Source organism: Ctenopharyngodon idella, chromosome 11 (assembly GCF_019924925.1).
Source record: "Ctenopharyngodon idella isolate HZGC_01 chromosome 11, HZGC01, whole genome shotgun sequence".
In the NCBI taxonomy this organism is placed as follows: Eukaryota; Metazoa; Chordata; class Actinopteri; order Cypriniformes; family Xenocyprididae; genus Ctenopharyngodon; species Ctenopharyngodon idella.
The window spans coordinates 17512873-17534328 of record NC_067230.1 but is presented as its reverse complement, the minus strand read 5'-3'; the positions used below and the strand labels follow the sequence as shown (position 1 = coordinate 17534328).

At 38.1% G+C, this 21456-nt stretch overlaps 1 long non-coding RNA gene across 18 annotated transcripts in view; it reads right to left on the bottom strand.

Annotated features, from left to right (window-relative positions):
* Positions 1-21456, bottom strand: part of LOC127522891 (uncharacterized) — a 52943-nt gene that overhangs the window by 6684 nt on the left and 24803 nt on the right. For 3 of the 18 annotated variants that reach the window (XR_007932746.1, XR_007932744.1, XR_007932748.1), the window contains 3 exons: positions 5286-21396; positions 1127-1272; positions 1-619 (listed from right to left, as the gene is read on the bottom strand). The exon at positions 1-619 is cut by the window's left edge. This is a non-coding gene — a long non-coding RNA (uncharacterized LOC127522891). The remainder of the gene's footprint in view (positions 620-1126; positions 1273-5285; positions 21397-21456) is intronic. The other 15 variants (XR_007932754.1, XR_007932741.1, XR_007932753.1 and 12 more) reach the window with 14 other exon arrangements.

Genomic DNA, 21456 nt, shown 5'->3' with positions numbered 1-21456 from the left:
CGTTACAATCAACAAGAGCAAAACTGGAGTCTGTGATAGAAATGTGTGCATTTGATTTTCAGAATGATATTTTGCAAAGTAAAGGACAAAGCATTATTTGTTTTTTTAAGAAAATACCATTTAGGCTACATAATTTAGGCTTCAATTAAATTGCTAACAGTGATTGTAAATTAATTGCCTAAATTATTACATTATTAGCTAACTGCATTCTCCAAATTGTAATGATGACATGCATTCTCTGTAAAGCTGCTTTGAAACGATATTGTGAAAAGCGCTATACAAATAAATGTGAATTGAATTGAATTGAACATAAAAAGAAGTGAGCTCCTTGAAAACCTTTTTTTCACATTTTATACATTTAAATTATACATAAATCTTTTGGAAGAAACTAAAAACAAAAATGCGCTGAAAACATGTCTTTAGGCAGTAAAATGTATTTGTAATGTAGATAAAGTTGGCAGGAAACACTTTTCTTCCCTATTGTACCGAGTGAAACGCTTTGCAAACAAGAACAAATGTAGGGCTTTTGGAATTGATTGGATGGTTGTGGTTTGCTATTGGTGGATCTCATGTGAGTGACAGGTTGCCCCGCCCTCATCATCAGAGAAGAGAAGAGATGCTGCAAGAGGGAGGAGAAGATATTCTGAGTTCATGATGACTTTAAAATGTTGTTCTTGTGGCATTGAATAAAATAATCACATGCTCACAGCGTACACAGCTTTGTTGATTATAATTAGGTGGTTTAGTGCATAACTAGTAGTGTAGCTGGTGGTCGACCATAACCACACTGTGAGCAATGAGATCTTACAAACTAGAAGCTCTCATTATAATCAACCGTACGACACAACAGCAGACAGAGCTCCGCTGATTATAATGGAAGACGTGTGTTTGTCTCTCTCTCATTCATTTTTCTTCTCTTATTTTTCTCTACACTTTCTATTTCTGTCTGTGTGTTGATATATTATGTGTTCCATCACTCTCTCTCTCTCTCTGTTATTATAACAATGGTAAAGGAGAGAAAGAGAGAGTGGGTGGGTGAGAGATGAATCCGTGTCAGTTACGCAACATGTTCCTCCTGCTCTGCTTTTTTTTTTTTTGTCTGGGAAGAAAAAAAAGAGGCAATTACCGTCGGAGTCCCTGAGGCCTCGTCTCCCGTCCAATCAGAGCGCGGGACCACCACCATGACAACGGGTTACTAAGCAGAATCTCCTGACAGGAGGAACATCAGTAATGAGGAGATGAGCGACTCTTTTTCTTCATCAGTGAGGAAAACTGTGGTAGATGAATGCATTACATTAATATTCCATGTCTGAGGCGTGAATTATTAAATAACAAAGCAAAACTATCATTCATTTTTACTTCTTAAAAAACAATCACAATCTTTTTCTTTTCTAGGCTATTTCCAGTGGAGCTCGTGCAAACTTTCTGTCTGATCTTAAAATAACACGGTCCAGTCAGCATCTCTCTCTGTGTTGCTCACAGAAAAGTCTTTGTTTTTGCTAATTATATTTTCGCTGGCACCTCGTCTTGAACCCAGGACCACCCGTGAGCCCCAGAGTTTAAAGGCCCATAAGCGTGTGTAAGCAGCAGCTCTCAGACGGGCTCAGTGGATTAGAACAGTCTCCTGCAGGTGAGACGTGATTATCAACAGAAGAGGCCGTTTCCTAAAGAACACTCAGCAAACTGTGTGTGTGTGAGTGTGTCATTCACGCTCGTGTTTTTCCATTCTACTGCGTTATAACTTGTGCGCTAGACGGACATATTTGACCGTTGCACTGGCGTCTTTTGCAGCGTGTCGCGCATGCGTTTAATTGCACAAGTACAATGGTTAAAGGGTTAGTTCACCCAAAAATGAAGTTTCTGTCATTAATTACTCACCCTCATGTCGTTCCACACCCGTAAGACCTTCGTTCATCTTCAGAACACAAATTAAGATATTTTTGATGAAATCAGAGAGGTTTATGACTCGTCCATAGACAGCAATATAATCAACACTTTCAAGGTCCAGAAAGGTACTAAAGACATCGTTAAAACAGTCATGTGACTGCAGTGGTTCAACCTTAATGTTATGAAGAGACGAGAATACTTTTTGTGCTCAAAAACAAAACAGAAATAACCACTTTAATCTCTTCTCTGCCCTGTCATTATTCTTCCGCAGGTGACGCAGTGAAGGCTTCCGTGTTTACGTCCGAATGCCGGCTCAGTATTGGCCAAAGCTGATCATGTGACACATGCATGTGATGCTGACACAGGAGCCGGCCAATAATGAGTCGTTCTGATGTAGAACCTGGAAGCGCTGGACGTAAACAATGAGAATGACACAGAAGAGAAGAGATTGTTGAATAAAGTTGTTATTTCTGTTTTGTTTTTGAGCACAAGTATTCTCGTCTCTTCATAACATTAAGGTTGAACCACTGCAGTCACATGACTGTTTTAATGATGTCTTTAGTTCCTTTCTGGACCTTGAAAGTGTTGATTATATTGCTGTCTATGGACGAGTCTCACGGATTTCATCAAAAATATCTTAATTTGTGTTCTGAAGATGAACGAAGGTCTTACGGGTGTGGAACAACATGAGGGTGAGGAATTAATGACAGAAACTTCATTTTTGGGTGAACTGACCCTTTAAAGTTGTCCATTTAGTGCATGTTTACATAGGAAAACAATGGAAAAGTAGTGCAGTGGAACACAAAAACATGTTCTGTCTGTGTGAACGGCGTGAACTGTCTGTGTGAACAGATTTGATCATTCTAAGAGAAAAAGTGGATACTAATTTATCGTTGCTTGCCAAAATCCAGTCATTCCAATAGGAATTTGATCGATCGTGAGTTTCGCATCAGGAAAAGTTCCCCACACAGTTTTTGCTGGTATATTCAAGTCGGTAACGCAAATTCACCACACTGACCAACATCTCTACACTACCGACATCAGACAATGTTGCACTCGAAATGTCATTTAAATTTCACTAATGGGATATTTAAAGTCACTATGAACTCAAAATTGACAATTCTTATTTTTTTTATTTGCAGTGTTTATTCTAAATGATTTATCGGTGCTTATCATTATCTCTTCTCTTCTCTGATGATGAGGGCGGGGCAACCTGTCACTCACATAAGATCCACCAATAGCAAACCACAACCATCCAATCAATTCCCCACAGACAAAATCAAGCCCCGCCCTACATTTGTTCTTGTTTGCGAAGCGTTTCACTCTGATATACGACACAATAGAGAAGAAAAGACTATAATTTCATGCAACTTTAAGTCTCTTGAGTTATTATAAGAGTGATATAATTTTCTTCTGGGATATTTAATAATAATAAATCTTATTAAAACCCACCCAACAGACATTCAGAAGTGCAGATACATTAGCAGTGGTGTGTAAATGTTATTGCAGTAGGTTTATATGGAATGACACATGCGACTTTCCTCCCTGATATAAATACGGGTCACAGGAACGTCGGCCAAATCCAGGTTTGTTTTGCTTCAGGCCGTTCAGGATCGAGTCACATTCCTGCGCGCTAGTGTTCGGCCAGCGCGCTTCGATCATTCCTCCTGACCTCCAACGGGCTCCTGCCAAGCCAGCGAGCTGTAATTACTGGGGTGGAGGCGCTACTGCAAACTCTTTTTCCGGAAATCTCGGAATATCTTACCCACTTAACTGTATTTTGCTCAACACAACAAAAACAACAGCTCTGGAGGAAAATAACAGCTGGAATCAGTGCCATGAGTCTCAGACATTCAGCCGTGATTATTCATCGTAGCACATGCCACAAACACATGGAAAAGATCTGCACAATATATATATATATATCAAAGGGAAACTGGCCCGGCTGCGTTATTTTAAACATTTCAACCCTCGGGCTGGTTCTGTACTCGCCTATAAAGAACGTCAAGCGGTTTGAGAAGTGGTTGGGTAATTTAGACGGCGTATGTGATGTATTTCTGGTAAATGGAAACAGATGAAAGCGTCGGGGTAAAACATAGTTCTCATAGCAGTGCTGGATGTTTAAGTCATGAAAGGGAAGTTTTCTTCCCCATTGTGCCGTATATCTGAGAGAAACTGCTTCGCAAACAAGAACAAATGTAGGGCTCTTGGAATTGATTGGATGGTTGTGGTTTGCTATTGGTGGATCTCATGTGAGTGACAGGTTGCCCCGCCTTCATCATCAGAGAAGAGGGAGGGGAAGTTATTCTGATTCAAGATTATGAGGAACATGAATTTAAAACAGTAACGATGTGCACCGATCTGAACACTGCAATATTCCATAAAAAAGCTCAGAAAGTTGGAGCTTTCTACTTGGAAATAGAAGTTAGAAACTTTCATCAATAGCATGCGTTCCTTCCGCAAGTTCTCACTGCAAAAATTTGAAGAAAAATTTTCTGATTAGATGCCAAATACTGTCAAAAGCGTCATGTGCAATGGAAAGATTCCATGGATGAGCCTTTATTTTTTGAGAGAGTATCAACGAGGAATATTTGAACTTGAATGGAACGCAGCAGAAGTTTTCATTAACCAATCGTTTCAGCCGGACAGAGGGGCGTTTCCTCATACTGCTGTTCTGATTGGTTCAGTCACATGGAACATCTCATGAGGCCGTGAGTGGCGCTGTTGCTGTGGTGATATTGTGTGAGAGAGAACAGGGCTCTCTTTGAAAGACTCAAGTGTGTGTGTGTGTGTGTGTGTGTGTGTGTGTCAGTGAGTTTACATTGCCTGGCTGCCATCAACCCACGGAGCGGATCTTGGAAAATTACTGGCTTACGGCTTTATAAACACACCGACTGAGAGTGACCTCTGAACAAACACGCTGTACAGTACAAGAACTCAATGAATCTATTTTAGGGCACATGCAGATCATGAGGTCCAAATATACAAAAACACAGCAGAAATCTCTCAAAATCACAGAAGCGACAGCTCGGTTTACTACAGCGACAACTATGATGAAAACAACATTTTTCTGCAGTGAATAGAGTTTGACATTAGAACAAATGCGGTCTAACTTTTAGGTTTTGGAACAGAGATTATGATTCAGGTCTTGAATATCTAAAGCATCCTTCATTATGCAGCTCATAAATCCAAACTCTGACGGAACAAAACAACAGCAGAGTTACAGTCGCACAGACAGGAGTTAAAAGTGAAGCTGTGGTTTAACAGTTAAGCACATGATTGCATGTGAAAATTATACTGCTGCCGCTGGGAAGGGAGGAACAGACGAGATGCACGACGCAGGGATGTGTGTGTGTGTGTGTGTGTGTGTGGTCTGCTGACAGAGGGGAATTCCAAACCTGGGATTAACTCCGGCTGATCGAGGGCCAGCAGGAAGGAATGCGTTACGGCGGGACACAGAATGCGTGTAATTATAAGACTCATGCTGGAAAAACACACACACACACACACACACACACACACACACACACACACACAGTGCTTCAAAGCATGCAAAAATACATGTTACAAAACAACAACAACAACAAAAACATTCCCATTCCTTGTGGGAAAATCCCAAATATACACTTTTACTCTTTCACAGCATTATATTTGACATTATGCTTTATTGTAAAATATGTTAAATCAGTTAAATTATTTTATAAATCTCTAAAATTCTCTGTAATTTTTCCTTTAAAATTTGCTGGTTCAGGTCAAACTCAAGCATGTTGGTTTTTGAAATGTTTGCGATCATTTCCAGACTTCAGAACTGAATTAAACTGATTAATTGAGGAACTTTGCACTATTTACACAGTTATTGAACTAAATTGAATCAACACTAAAGTGAATTGATCTGAATAATGACACTATTGTCTTTACAGTAGAATTGAACTCTGTTTGCATCATTGAATCTACTTTCCTGTTGATCACTGTGAAGCTGCTTTGAAACAGTCTGTATTGTATGAAGCGCTGTAGAAATAAAGCTGACTTGACTGAGATCTGGAACTCTAGAGGAACACATGTGAGATTACTGAGGTCTTTTTCTCAGGAGAAACATGTTTAATCTTTTTTATCATGACGAGAGGAAGGGTCAGTGGAAAACTGTACTGGATTTGACTGGGATCAGATGGACAACAGATGCTTTCCCTCCGGATCCATCATCACCTCGTTTCCCAACGGCATGTTTGTGTAAATAATCATCAGCCGTTGAGTAATGCTATTCCTCGTCACCCTGTTTACTAGGGCAGAGTGGTGTTCTCTCTGTGTGTGTGTGTGTGTGTGTGTGTGTGTGTGTGTGTGTGTGGTTTGGGAGTGTCTGTTTTCACTCTTTCATCATCAAATCTTTTGTGTGTGCTGAGAAAGAGGATTTTTTTGAACAGTTTAAGCTCTGTCACAAATGATTTCCAGAAGTAAAAATACCATTTAGTGATGAAGTATAAACCATTATTAATGATGATGTGTTTCAGTAGACGACATTCAGTCAGTGTGACCTGAAAAGAGAAAACACTGTTACCATGGAAACACTGTTACCATGAATTTGCTTAGTAAACAACTGATTGAACAGTTGATATTTATAGAATTATGAGCTTTAAATTCTTTAAGAATGAGCTTTAAGAAGCAAACTATAGTTTATTTTATTGCACTTTATCTCTTTGTGTCTGTAGATCTTTAAATGTGATGAGTTTGAGTCAGAAATCTCCTCTTCAGCAGCTTTACACACAACAAACTTTACAGTTTTATTCATATCTATAATCTGAAGGTTTATTCAATTATCATTCACCTGGTTTATAGAACATTTTACACCTAAAAATATGGTGAAATGTATTTTTTGATGATACGAGTAACGTAACGCATTACAAGTAACGTGCATTACGCAATCTGATGACTGATATAACGAGTAAAGTAACGCATTACAAATGAAGTAACACATTACAAGTAATGTGCATTACGCAATCAGATGACTGATATAAAGAGTAAAGTAACACATTACAAGTAACGTGCATTACGCAATCTGATGACTGATATAACGAGTAAAGTAACGCATTACAAGTAACGTGCATTACGCAATCTGATGACTGATATAACGAGTAAAGTAACGCATTACAAATGAAGTAACACATTACAAGTAATGTGCATTACGCAATCAGATGACTGATATAAAGAGTAAAGTAACACATTACAAGTAACGTGCATTACGCAATCTGATGACTGATATAACGAGTAAAGTAACGCATTACAAGTAACGTGCATTACGCAATCTGATGACTGATATAACGAGTAAAGTAACACATTACAAGTAACGTGCATTACGCAATCAGATGACTGATATAAAGAGTAAAGTAACACATTACAAGTAACGTGCATTACGCAATCTGATGACTGATATAACGAGTAAAGTAACGCATTACAAATGAAGTAACACATTACAAGTAATGTGCATTACGCAATCAGATGACTGATATAACGAGTAAAGTAACGCATTACAAGTAACGTGCATTACGCAATCTGATGACTGATATAACGAGTAAAGTAACGCATTACAAGTAACGTGCATTACGCAATCTGATGACTGATATAACGAGTAAAGTAACGCATTACAAATGAAGTAACACATTACAAGTAATGTGCATTACGCAATCAGATGACTGATATAACGAGTAAAGTAACGCATTACAAGTAACGCATTACAAGTAAAGTAACGCATTACAAGTAACGTGCATTACGCAATCAGATGATTTTGATATAACGAGTAAAGTAACGCATTACAAGTAACGTCCATTACGCAATCAGATGATTTTGATATAACGAGTAAAGTAATGCTTTACAAGTAACGTGCATTACGTAAACAGATGACTTTTTTCATATTTTCTGATTTATGCAGTGATAAAAAGAGAAATCCAAAATCTCCTCTGGAAAAACCTTCAATATGTCAACAAAATACACAAGAATTATGAATCCTGCTTTATCCAATGTTCAGATTTCTGTTCTGGAAATGTATGCAAATTAGTGCATATTTAATTAGGTCTCACCTCATTTGCAATTTAAACATAACATTTCAGAAAACCTGTAATACAAAACAATTGTCTTAATGTGCAGTGATTAATCAGCTGGGGAATGTATGATGAGATCAACTAGTTAATATTTTTACACTATTTACCTGCAGTGTCTAAAACTCTACAGTATGAATCACATGATTGAACTGGAAAAGTCCTGGTTTCTCAGAAAGAGCCTTGAGCGCTGAAGCACGGACACGCATGGAAAGCGATAGCTTTGGGAAGCTGACATTAAATGCAGGAGGAGTGTCTCCTGTCGTGAATGGAGATGTATTTGGGTTACACGGGGAAGAACTTGTTCACACAATGTGCTGCACAATCCCATGACATGTAAAGCTCAGAGAGGCACACACACACACACACACACACACACACACCAGTTACGTGGAAGGAAACAGGTATCCTCGGAGTCCTCTGTCGCCCTACAATGGATCTGAAAGCGGCCGTGTCTCTCCCCACCCCCTGAACTGCTCTTTCCCACACTTAATAATTAACCAATGAAAAACAAGCCACACAGGAAACTCGAGACACAAACCTGAACTTTTCCTCCCGAGAGGCTGTTTGGTCACCTGATGTGGCCGGCCAATCGCATGTCACGCCTCCTCTGATAAGAGCGGCCTGACCCGAGCATCTATTCATGTGTGTGACATAATGAACCCGCTCAATTAGCCAGTGTTTGTTTGCCGACGTGTGTTTTTCCACAGTAAATGTTTCATCAGTCAAAGGTCACGGGTCACGTGTGTACATGCTGTACGATCTGCTGCAAGACCCTCACAGCTCCGGCTTCTGCTGGTTTAAACAATACAATTCCATTCACAAGAATATCATTACATTATATATTATATATAATATGTAAACCGTAACAAATAAAGAAATTAATGCAAGAAACGCAGGCATCTTCAAACAGAACTCTGTTTTCATCACAAACCTGCTCAACAACAAACATGACCGTCTACGACCGGATGATGAAACGGATCGTTTGACGGAATAATTCAAGTTCTATTGAAACTTTAAACCTGGGCTGGCAGCAGCCAACCGTCTCTAGCCGCATCCGTGAGATGGTTGCCACGGCGACGGACCGCCGTATCCTTCTCTCAGCCTGAGATGCTGCGGTGACAAAGCAGACATTCATTTTGAATGGTAAAACTCATGTGATTTTCTTTTTTTGTATCTTTTTTTATATCAGACCAATGTCTCAAACTGTGTTCATTCATGTTATTTTATCACTCTATACTCTAACTGGACAACATCTAGTGACTCATATGTTAGCAACCACATAGCAAGAACAATGCAATAAAAGCACTTAGCAACCACCCTAGCAACCACACGTCACTCTAATATTGTGGTGATTTTTATAAGAACAAACACCATCAGTTACATCAAAAAGTCATCTGATCACTAACGCACGTTACTTGTAATGCGTTACTTTACTCGTTACATCAAAAAGTAATCCGATCACGTTATGCACATTACTTGTAATGCATCACTTTACTTGTTACATCAAAAAGTAATCGGATTACTAATGCACATTACTTGTAATGCGTTACTTATTACATCAAAAAGTAATCAGATTACTAATGCACGTTACTTGTAATGCATTACTTTACTCGTTACATCAAAAAGTAATCGGATTACTAATGCACGTTACTTGTAATGCGTTACTTTACTCGTTACATCAAAAGTAATCTGATTACTAATGCACATTACTTGTAATGCGTTACTTATTACATCAAAAAGTAATCGGATTACTAATGCACGTTACTTGTAATGCATTACTTTACTCGTTACATCAAAAAGTAATCGGATTGCGTAATGCACGTTACTTGTAATGCGTTACTTTACTCGTTACATCAAAAAGTAATCTGATTACTAATGCACATTACTTGTAATGCGTTACTTTACTCGTTACATCAAAAAGTAATCCGATCACGTTATGCACATTACTTGTAATGCGTTACTTTACTCGTTACATCAAAAAGTAATCTGATTACTAATGCACATTACTTGTAATGCGTTACTTATTACATCAAAAAGTAATCGGATTACTAATGCACGTTACTTGTAATGCGTTACTTTACTCGTTACATCAAAAAGTAATCTGATTACTAATGCACATTACTTGTAATGCGTTACTTATTACATCAAAAAGTAATCGGATTACTAATGCACGTTACTTGTAATGCATTACTTTACTCGTTACTTCAAAAAGTAATCGGATTACTAATGCACGTTACTTGTAATGCGTCACTTTACTCGTTACATCAAAAAGTAATCGGATTGCGTAATGCACGTTACTTGTAATGCGTTACTTTACTCGTTACATCAAAAAGTAATCCGATCACGTTATGCACATTACTTTTAATGCGTTACTTTACTCGTTACATCAAAAAGTAATCTGATTACTAATGCACATTACTTGTAATGCGTTACTTTACTCATTACATCAAAAAGTAATCCGATCACGTTATGCACATTACTTGTAATGCGTTACTTTACTCGTTACATCAAAAAGTAATCTGATTACTAATGCACATTACTTGTAATGCGTTACTTTACTCGTTACATCAAAAAGTAATCCGATCACGTTATGCACGTTACTTGTAATGCGTTACTTTACTCGTTACATCAAAAAGTAATCTGATTACTAATGCACATTACTTGTAATGCGTTACTTATTACATCAAAAAGTAATCGGATTACTAATGCACGTTACTTGTAATGCGTTACTTTACTCGTTAGATCAAAAAGTAATCGGATTACTAATGCACATTAGTTGTAATGCGTTACTTATTACATCAAAAAGTAATCGGATTACTAATGCACGTTACTTGTAATGCATTACTTTACTCGTTACATCAAAAAGTAATCGGATTACTAATGCACGTTACTTGTAATGCGTCACTTTACTCGTTACATCAAAAAGTAATCGGATTGCGTAATGCACGTTACTTGTAATGCGTTACTTTACTCGTTACATCAAAAAGTAATCTGATTACTAATGCACATTACTTGTAATGCGTTACTTTACTCATTACATCAAAAAGTAATCCGATCACGTTATGCACATTACTTGTAATGCGTTACTTTACTCGTTACATCAAAAAGTAATCTGATTACTAATGCACATTACTTGTAATGCGTTACTTATTACATCAAAAAGTAATCGGATTACTAATGCACGTTACTTGTAATGCATTACTTCACTCGTTACATCAAAAAGTAATCGGATTACTAATGCACGTTACTTGTAATGCATTACTTTACTCGTTACATCAAAAAGTAATCGGATTACTAATGCACGTTACTTGTAATGCGTTACTTTACTCGTTACATCAAAAAGTAATCTGATTACTAATGCACATTACTTGTAATGCGTTACTTTACTCATTACATCAAAAAGTAATCCGATCACGTTATGCACGTTACTTGTAATGCGTTACTTTACTCGTTACATCAAAAAGTAATCTGATTACTAATGCACATTACTTGTAATGCGTTACTTATTACATCAAAAAGTAATCGGATTACTAATGCACGTTACTTGTAATGCGTTACTTTACTCGTTACATCAAAAAGTAATCGGATTGCGTAATGCACGTTACTTGTAATGCGTTACTTTACTCGTTACATCAAAAAGTAATCCGATCACGTTATGCACATTACTTTTAATGCGTTACTTTACTCGTTACATCAAAAAGTAATCTGATTACTAATGCACATTACTTGTAATGCGTTACTTTACTCATTACATCAAAAAGTAATCCGATCACGTTATGCACATTACTTGTAATGCGTTACTTTACTCGTTACATCAAAAAGTAATCTGATTACTAATGCACATTACTTGTAATGCGTTACTTTACTCGTTACATCAAAAAGTAATCCGATCACGTTATGCACGTTACTTGTAATGCGTTACTTTACTCGTTACATCAAAAAGTAATCTGATTACTAATGCACATTACTTGTAATGCGTTACTTATTACATCAAAAAGTAATCGGATTACTAATGCACGTTACTTGTAATGCGTTACTTTACTCGTTAGATCAAAAAGTAATCGGATTACTAATGCACATTAGTTGTAATGCGTTACTTATTACATCAAAAAGTAATCGGATTACTAATGCACGTTACTTGTAATGCATTACTTTACTCGTTACATCAAAAAGTAATCGGATTACTAATGCACGTTACTTGTAATGCGTCACTTTACTCGTTACATCAAAAAGTAATCGGATTGCGTAATGCACGTTACTTGTAATGCGTTACTTTACTCGTTACATCAAAAAGTAATCTGATTACTAATGCACATTACTTGTAATGCGTTACTTTACTCATTACATCAAAAAGTAATCCGATCACGTTATGCACATTACTTGTAATGCGTTACTTTACTCGTTACATCAAAAAGTAATCTGATTACTAATGCACATTACTTGTAATGCGTTACTTATTACATCAAAAAGTAATCGGATTACTAATGCACGTTACTTGTAATGCATTACTTTACTCGTTACATCAAAAAGTAATCGGATTACTAATGCACGTTACTTGTAATGCATTACTTTACTCGTTACATCAAAAAGTAATCGGATTACTAATGCACGTTACTTGTAATGCGTTACTTTACTCGTTACATCAAAAAGTAATCTGATTACTAATGCACATTACTTGTAATGCGTTACTTTACTCATTACATCAAAAAGTAATCCGATCACGTTATGCACGTTACTTGTAATGCGTTACTTTACTCGTTACATCAAAAAGTAATCTGATTACTAATGCACATTACTTGTAATGCGTTACTTATTACATCAAAAAGTAATCGGATTACTAATGCACGTTACTTGTAATGCGTTACTTTACTCGTTACGTCAAAAAGTAATTTGATTACGTAAAGCACGTAATGCATTACCCCAACACTGCTCATTTCAGATGAGATTGAAAACACCTGATCGCTAGTTTTTTTCCACAGTCTAAACATCAATAGATCAATGTAGATTTCAGTCTGAGGTTTTCTCAGAGAGATAAACTTGTAGACAAAGTAGCTAAATATTTGAGACAAAACCCATATTTAAAACAAGATTTGACTCGAGCTCCATTTAGTCTCCTGAGAGATAAGAGAGCAAACCTCTGAGCAAGAGTCAACATTCTCCTAAGGGATGATGAATATTACAGTCTGTTACAGTCAGAGTGACACTGAAATTTTCCAAAGTCACACTGACAGAGATTCCCATTGGCATTCAGTCAGTGTCGCACCTGTGGCTCTGATACCAGAGTGTGTGAGTGTGTGTGTGGGTCACAGCTGGCAACATCTTCCCCAAACATCATCCCTCTTTCTATTTATACCAGCGCTCCGTCCTTCAGGAGTCATGGCGACGCCTGCGTCATCACTCCAGGTGCTCTGTGGGCGGTCACCATGGTTACGGCAGCGGAATCACACCCAATCAGGCGCTGGGAGTCACGGGGAGAATCTGTGTCTCTTTGTTTCAGGAAAACACGCATCACGTGATGTTTTTCCAGCAGACGCAGAGGGAATCGATCTCACTCTCCTGATTTTGTCGATTGTGCATGTCAATTACTGATGAAAGTCATTTTTCTGTTCAGGTGCATCAATGATGATAAACAACGAGGTTAATTTTGCATATTGCTGCATAATGCAACAATTAAACTGACAACATGAGCCTTCAAAACACTTGGAGAAAGTACTGGGATGATGCTTTGACACTGAAAAAAATGATACTGTGGACCAAATTTGATACGGCCAAATTTATTTGTTTTTCTCAAATTATATTTTTATAATGTTTTCCCAAAGACAAACCATTTATACAAAGTAAAAATATTTTTTATCATAACTTAATCAATGTATTTTCTTTAAAATGTTACTTAATGTAGGTCAATATAATATTTTTTGGCTTTTTACAACTTGAATTTCACCATAAACCAAAGCTAAATTAGTTATAATATAAAAGAAGAATTTTCACTTCATACATTTTGTTAGTGTTCACCAACTATAAATAAAGACTAATATTCAACAAATGACCTTAATGTTTATATTATGCATATGCAAATATGCATTTTAAAATATGCATAATCTTTTCAATTATGAACTAACAAAATCAGAAAAATTAATAAAACCCTCAATAATTTCTTCCATCAGTAAAGCTAGAGATCAACACAAAAATACTATTTAAACAAAATTGTTTCTTTTCTTTTTTTTTTTTAAATTACATGAATTTTTTAGTGTTATTTTCTGTTAGACAAAACACAGTTGTTTAAGTTCTTTCAGTGTGAAATTTTTTATATACTTAGACGGTGATAAGATACGTTGATGATATTCTAAAACAGAAATCTGACTGAAAACAATGTCACAATAATCAATAAATGTTTTAGAAACATTGTTCTAACATCCCGCAGGTAACGTTTCCGCAACATATTGCAGAGACAAAAATGACGCTGCACAAACAAACTGGCCTGTATTCTGATTCTGCTTTGCCGTGTCTTTAATAAGTGCAAAAGCTAGGCAAAGTGGGAATCAGGAGGGGTCGATTTCACAGAGAAGCTTCCCGGAAACGATGGATCACTGTTACTGTCTGTCCGTCTGGAGCGACGGCTTCATATTCTACATATGAAAGGACGAGAGATTTAACTCTGCTTCAGTTTTCGATCGACTTCACCCTGAAATGAATAGGTGCAACCTTTGCATCCTTCTGTTAACTATGGAAATGTTTGCGGTCTCCGAGACGGAGTCAGCGTTGCTGATACGACTATATTTAGAGCGCTGAGAAAGATAAAGTTCTCCGAAATCCATCCAAGCAAATAACCTCTGGATGTCAGCCACTGTAAACGCAACTTTCCCTGAGCTGGGGAAATAAGCAACAGCTGTTGTTATTGCTTTGTTCGCGACATGAAATTCCAGCAAACACGAAGGTCAAAGGTCAGCGCAGTTAAGATAACAGACCTCTCTGCAGTGTCCAACAGCTGAAGACCACAGAGAGATAAACATGTTATATCCAAAGAGGTGCATTTTGAGTGTAATATTGCACACATGCAGTACCTTGAGCGACAGAAGAGCCGTTTGTGACGTTCTTGTCTCTCTTTTCCAGTTATAAACCGAATGAACCTAAGATTAAGATTTAACCACATGCAAACACTTAAAGGGATAGTTCACCCAAAAATGAAAATTCTGTCATCATTTACTCACCCTCAAGCTGTTCCAAACCTGTATGAGCTTCATTCTTCTGCTCAACACAAAAGAAGATATTTTGAAGAACCAAACATTGACTTCCATAGTATTTTTTTTTCCATCTTCTTCTGTCTTTAGTGTGTAATGTTGCTGAAAAAGCTCTGAAATTATTCTCTATATCAGTGTCAGTGTTTCTGAAACGCCTCCATCTTGAGTTTTCTTCACAATATTCCTCATTTAAATAATTCATACGCAGAATAAAGGGGCGGGGCCTGGTTGAGTTAGTTAGTAGTGTGTTGAAACTGGCGGTTATGGTAAGGGGCGGGACATTTCCCAAACACCAATCACAACACACTGCTCCAGCCGACCAATCAGAGCACACTGTGCTTTTCAGAAGGAGGGGCTTCATAGAGACAGGAACTAAACAGAGCGTTACTGACAGACTGGGAAGAGAGGAGCTGAACAATGGAGAATATGAGGAGAATAATCAACATTCAACATCTAGTAGAGCACAAAAACAACATGAAGGGCATAAAATATATTCACTTTAAGTCCTGTGATTTTGTTGAGGATTTTATGGGATCAATCCCGCACCTGCTGTTGGAATGACTCAATAGTTTATTGCCGCTACAGATGTTCAAGGTCAGTTGATTTGTGTTTCTGCTTTCCAAAATCTGCTGCCAAACGTACAGGTTGTAAATGAATCAAAGTGATCACCAAAGGAAAGTACGCTCTAAACTTTTCCGCTTTCAGGTTTTCCTCGCCGCCCTTATTTAAATCAGGCCGTTTTCTGGCCCTCGTGCAGCTCTTTCCTGTGGAGCCGCGTGTCACTCTGATATATCGGCTCATTTCCACTGATGAAGAGCCAGACACACAGAGGACGAACGGCACCATTCCTCACCGCTGCAAAATCACTCAAAAGTTCAACTCTACTCATGTCACCTACTCTGTCGTGCCCTTAAACGTCTTCTAAACTCTCCGCAGCGACATGTGCATCACATCATCTGACTAACGCATCCTGTTATGATGTCATCCTCACACATCTTCAATCACCTCAGCAAGTGATTTCTAAATGACAACAGCGATCGAGTTCAGACTGTTCTGCAGACGTCCACACAAACACACTGTTCAGGTTCATGGAAATCATCCGTTGCTCATTTCCGCAGCTGAAATCGCTCCTGGCTCTGAGTCCTGATCCGATCTGATCCGTTTCCTTCCTCTGATTATCACTGGAAACTGCATTCATTTAGCACATTTGTATTGCATTTGAATTTTGGCCCTCGGCAAAAGCAAACCAGTTCAATTCCTGAATTTTGAATTGAGGTAGAAAACAAGATTTTGATTTAAATTTGAATCTAAGGAAGCAGGATAAAAACGGAATGAGATTCAAAAACACAAAATATAGGTTAAATTTAAATAATAATAATGTATTCTAATCGAGTTTCCTGTGTGGCTTGATCGAACTGAAAAATGCAGCTTTGGTGGTCTGATGACGTCAGGCTGTGTTTGACCTCGTGGTGTTGGACTGAAGACTGACGGCATCATCGGCATCAGGGTTTCCTGCGCCGTCAGCACTGGCTCGGGTTTCTCCAGACACTGATCTGCTCCCGCAGTGAATGAATCACATCCACAGACCAGCTGTCTGTCGGCAACCCGACCCAATCCGGCACCGAGACCGGCCTGCCCGCAAACTCAATCATCCCCCGGCGCGAGCGAGAGCTGCTGGTAATGGAGGGTGAGGTCATGCTGGAGAGACTCATTTAATGTGTCCGGACATCAGATGACTCTAATGTGGGAGTCTCGGGAAAATCAATGCAGGATTCTGCACTGAAGAGTCTGATGCATGACGTCACATGATGATGGACACTCATTGCTTATTTTGCTTGATCTATACAGCACTCCAGACATCTGATAAAATATAAATACACGTATGATAAATAAAAATGCATACAAATAAATATAGCTAAATACTAGTTTTTAATATTATTGCATCATTATATATATATATATTGTATATATTATTATATGTATGTTTATATATTATCATAATATAAAAATTGTGTATATAATTCTTAAAATTATATATATATTTTATGTACAGTAGTGTCCAAAAGTGATGTCTGGAGGGGATCATTTGGTTTTAATGACCCTACAAGTCCAATTAAACCTATCACAATATGAGGAAAATATTTTATTTTTTTAAACACAAGGGAAAACCAAAAACTAAACTTGGTTAAGGTATTTATTTATTTATTTTATCTATTTAAAAAAAGCTTAGATAAAGCTTAGAAAAAAAAAACATACATTGACTACAACATAATCAGTTATTAATATTTAGTTGGTTCTCTCGTTTTTTGCATAATTTCTCATCATTTCTTTGTATGAGAAATTATGTTGCACAATTTATCATTGTGTTATTATAACAAATAAAATAACTCCAAGCACAATTACGCAACATTCTTACAAAATATTTATCACATTTTGAATCATATTTAAATAAAGGGTGAAGATTTTTCTTAGGCCGACATCTGATTATGATGGAATAAAAACACTGAATTAAATGACTTGGCGGTAAAAAATATTTTAAAATATTTTGTGCATTAGTTGTAGTAATATAATCCATCGCCTCATTATTCAGCTCTCGAGTCAATGGAAATGTTGATCTGGTTCTGAAGCAGTGCCGGTATTTGCTTCCTTGAATGTCTGGAATGGTGTGTTTGGATGAAGACAGGAAGTAGTTTATTCTCACACGGCTTCAGTGGAGCGTCGCTGCCAAGAACATCTCAACCTCACTCCTCAGTTATCATCCCAAACAAACCCAAAGGAGCCAGAGAATATTCTGACCCGGTTTCATATCATGACTTTGAGGTGCTGTGCTTTTAGAAAAAGAGAAGAAAAACAGTGTTATTCTGACGTTTGCCAAACATCCGCAGATCCTCCAATAACACTTCCCTACGGAAGCTGGTTTCCATCACGAAATATAAATAAATAAATAAATAAATATATGAAAGGTAATTGCAACTTTTTATCTCACACTTACGAGTTTATATCTAAAAGAACGTATATCAGAGTGAAACGCTTCGCAAACAAGAACAAATGTAGGGCGGGGCTTGATTTTGTCTGTGGGGAATTGATTGGATGGTTGTGGTTTGCTATTGGTGGATCTCATGTGAGTGACAGGTTGCCCCGCCCTCGTCATCAGAGATGCTGATTCAAGATTAAATTCATTCCATAACTTCCAGATCAGCCTTTATGTCTTTTCCAGGGAAACATTGTGCCGGCGGGTGAAGTTCAGCCCCTGCGCTGTGGATCGGGTTACCCCGTTCTCTTGAGCTGGACGTTTAGGAGTCATGTGTGGACGAGGGGGTTGCCAGAGCCTCATTATTCCCGTATAGATCTGCTCCAGTTACAGTAGTTTCTTGGCACAAGAGTTGCCAAGTGCGGCGCAAAATCTCCCTGTGGACGGATTATTGAAGTCACACTAAATCTGTAAGCCAAACATCACATTTACAAGCATGTGCCAGATGATTTGATCCAAAACAAAACACATTTCTGTCAGTTCATGTATTTCCTCGAACCCGTGACCATGATCTAGTGTTTGAGCAGAACATACAAGCACAAGCTCCTCTTGGCATATCTGTACTACTATTGCTGTCTACACAGGTGGATTATGGGTAATGGCATACTCTGCCTGACCTCAGAACGTGGACAGAAAAGTCCCAGTGGCGGTTATGAAATCCCCGTCAGGCGGTTTCACTTCTCTAGTGTCGCTTTCAAATCCGGCCACTGAATGATCCAACACTGTAAGTACTGTAGAAACACCACCTGCACCAAAACAAACACACTGCAGTGACGGACACGCTTTCTGCTGGATTGCGAGACTGTTTTGTTCCGAGGAATGACGGACAGACTGTGACGGACGGTCACAAGAGGAAGAAGCGTAAAGTTCAGCAAGAGCCGGTCAAAATGCCACTTTCACTTCTGAAAATCTGAAAATCTACTACGCAGCACTCTTAAAACTGAAGCACTTAATGCTGGAAATGATATTTGAATACGTTAGTTTGAGCTCGTTTTCTCACCGATACACTAATTACTACTATAAAAACTGACCATTTATTTAGAAATATTTCAAGTGTTCCTACTATAATGAACGCTTTTTTAATGCAGAATATTGTTTTTCTGTTGGTCTCTTTGACTGAAACATATTCCCAAAAGTCAGTTATATACTGTAAAAAATGATTTTTTGAAGCTGTAAATAAAACAAATATTATTAAAGTACTATTTCAGCCTTTAATGTGTTACTTGCCATAATTATTTATGAAATTTACCAGCAATTTCTGAATGAAAATTGTAAATCATACAGTATTTCCTTCCAGCGCACTCAGTTACAGAAAAACTTGCTTAAACAAGAACAAAGTGAAAGATTGTGCAAAACAGGAACGAGCCGATAAACACACACGAGCTCGGGAGTTTCTGTTCTTTCGTAGTTTACGACTGCTCGACTATAATTACCAATCAAATGAGGTTGTACCTTTTTCTTCTCCATCCAATTGTGTCTTTCTTTCTGTTCTCCTTTTCATCTCTCTCTTTATTTCTCCTCCGAGCAGCTGATGGAAATTTCACTCAAGCGTAATTAAAAGCAAGTTCAGCTCCATTAAATTGGGGAAAATAATTTCACGCCTCATTACTTTTAAACATAAAGAACAACATTTTGGTCTTGTACTTCTTTTCGCTTCGTACTTCAGCAAACTTTAAATCAGATAAATGTGTGAAGGGTCAGTGAAGCGTCAGGCGTCGCGCTACTAATGAGCTGAGATGTTGATCGAAGTCTAGCAGATGAAAATGAGCAGCTAATGTAAATCAGATGTGTTATATATAGCATTTAAATATATATATATTATATATAATAATTATATTATAACTTAAAAAGGCCATTTTATGCCCTTCATGTTGTTTTTGTGCTCTACTAGATGTTGAATGTTGATTATTCTCCTCATATTCTCCATTGTTGCAGCACCTCTCTTCCCAGTCTGTCAGTAACGCTCTGTTTAGTTCCTGTCTCTATGAAGCCCCTCCTTCTGAAAAGCACAATGTGCTCTGATTGGTCGGCTGGAGCAGTGTGTTGTGATTGGTGTTTGGGAAATGTCCCGCCCCTTACCATAACTGCCAGTTTCAACACACTACTAACTAACTCAACCAGGCCCCGCCCCTTTATTCTGCGTATGAATTATTTAAATGAGGAACATTGTGACATTACGGAACACAATAATATGAGAAATCCCGACATTTAGAGGGTAAAAACTCGCCTCACATTATTGATAGTGTGTTTGAGTGATTTTCAGGGAGCAGCTTCACTCTTATCCGTCTGTGTTTCTCCAGACTGTTTCCATGGATCCGTTATCTAATGGCAAAACTCACTGTGGCAGAATCCGGTTGTCATGGAGATGCCAGAATCTGACGAGATAATCTGTCTCTCCAAACTGCACTTCAGATTCCCGTCAACTCTTCCCGCTCTCTGGATTCAGGAAGCAGGCGTCCATCTGGGTTTCCATAACAACACCATGATCCATGAAGTTTCCATGATCCATCTGGAGCAGCAGCGGCACGCCGATCCAAACACAGGTGACGCGATCGCTCCGAACATCCAAAACACCACTGGAGAAAAACACCATGAACTATCAGAAGGACTAAAAACTAAAACCATCACTTCAAATAATTTTTGTTTTAAAATTTTTACACACACACACACACACACACACACACAGCTATAGGTCCAGCCACATGGCTAAAGCTGCTGGGTAATCTGGCATGACTCCATCCCGTCTTAAAACAGGCATCTTCTCTCATGACACACACACACACACACACACACACTTAATGACGCGGCGCTCAGCGGCGGCCTGAAATAAACCGGAGAGCCGCCAGCGCAGGACCTTGAGGAAGAGACTCATGGGTCGGACCGGTGCTGACGGACGGGAGAGAACAGACTCACTCACTCCATCAGCTAATCATTCCAAATGTGATTTTTCTTTTTCAAAAAAGTTTTTTCTGAAAGACATTAGGGAATTAAAAGTTAAAAATAGCTAAACATAAATATCCCTGAGATCCAATACGTGCGAGAGCTGCTGGAGTAAATATAACTCTGACCTGAAGACTGACGCTGCAACTTCCTGTCTCAGGTTCTCCGGTCCAGATCTCTCCGCTGACTTACACGTTTCTCCTTAAATTCCCTGGAAGAAATAAAGCAGACTCAAGTGAAAGGTTCAACCTACATTTTAATTAAAGGATTA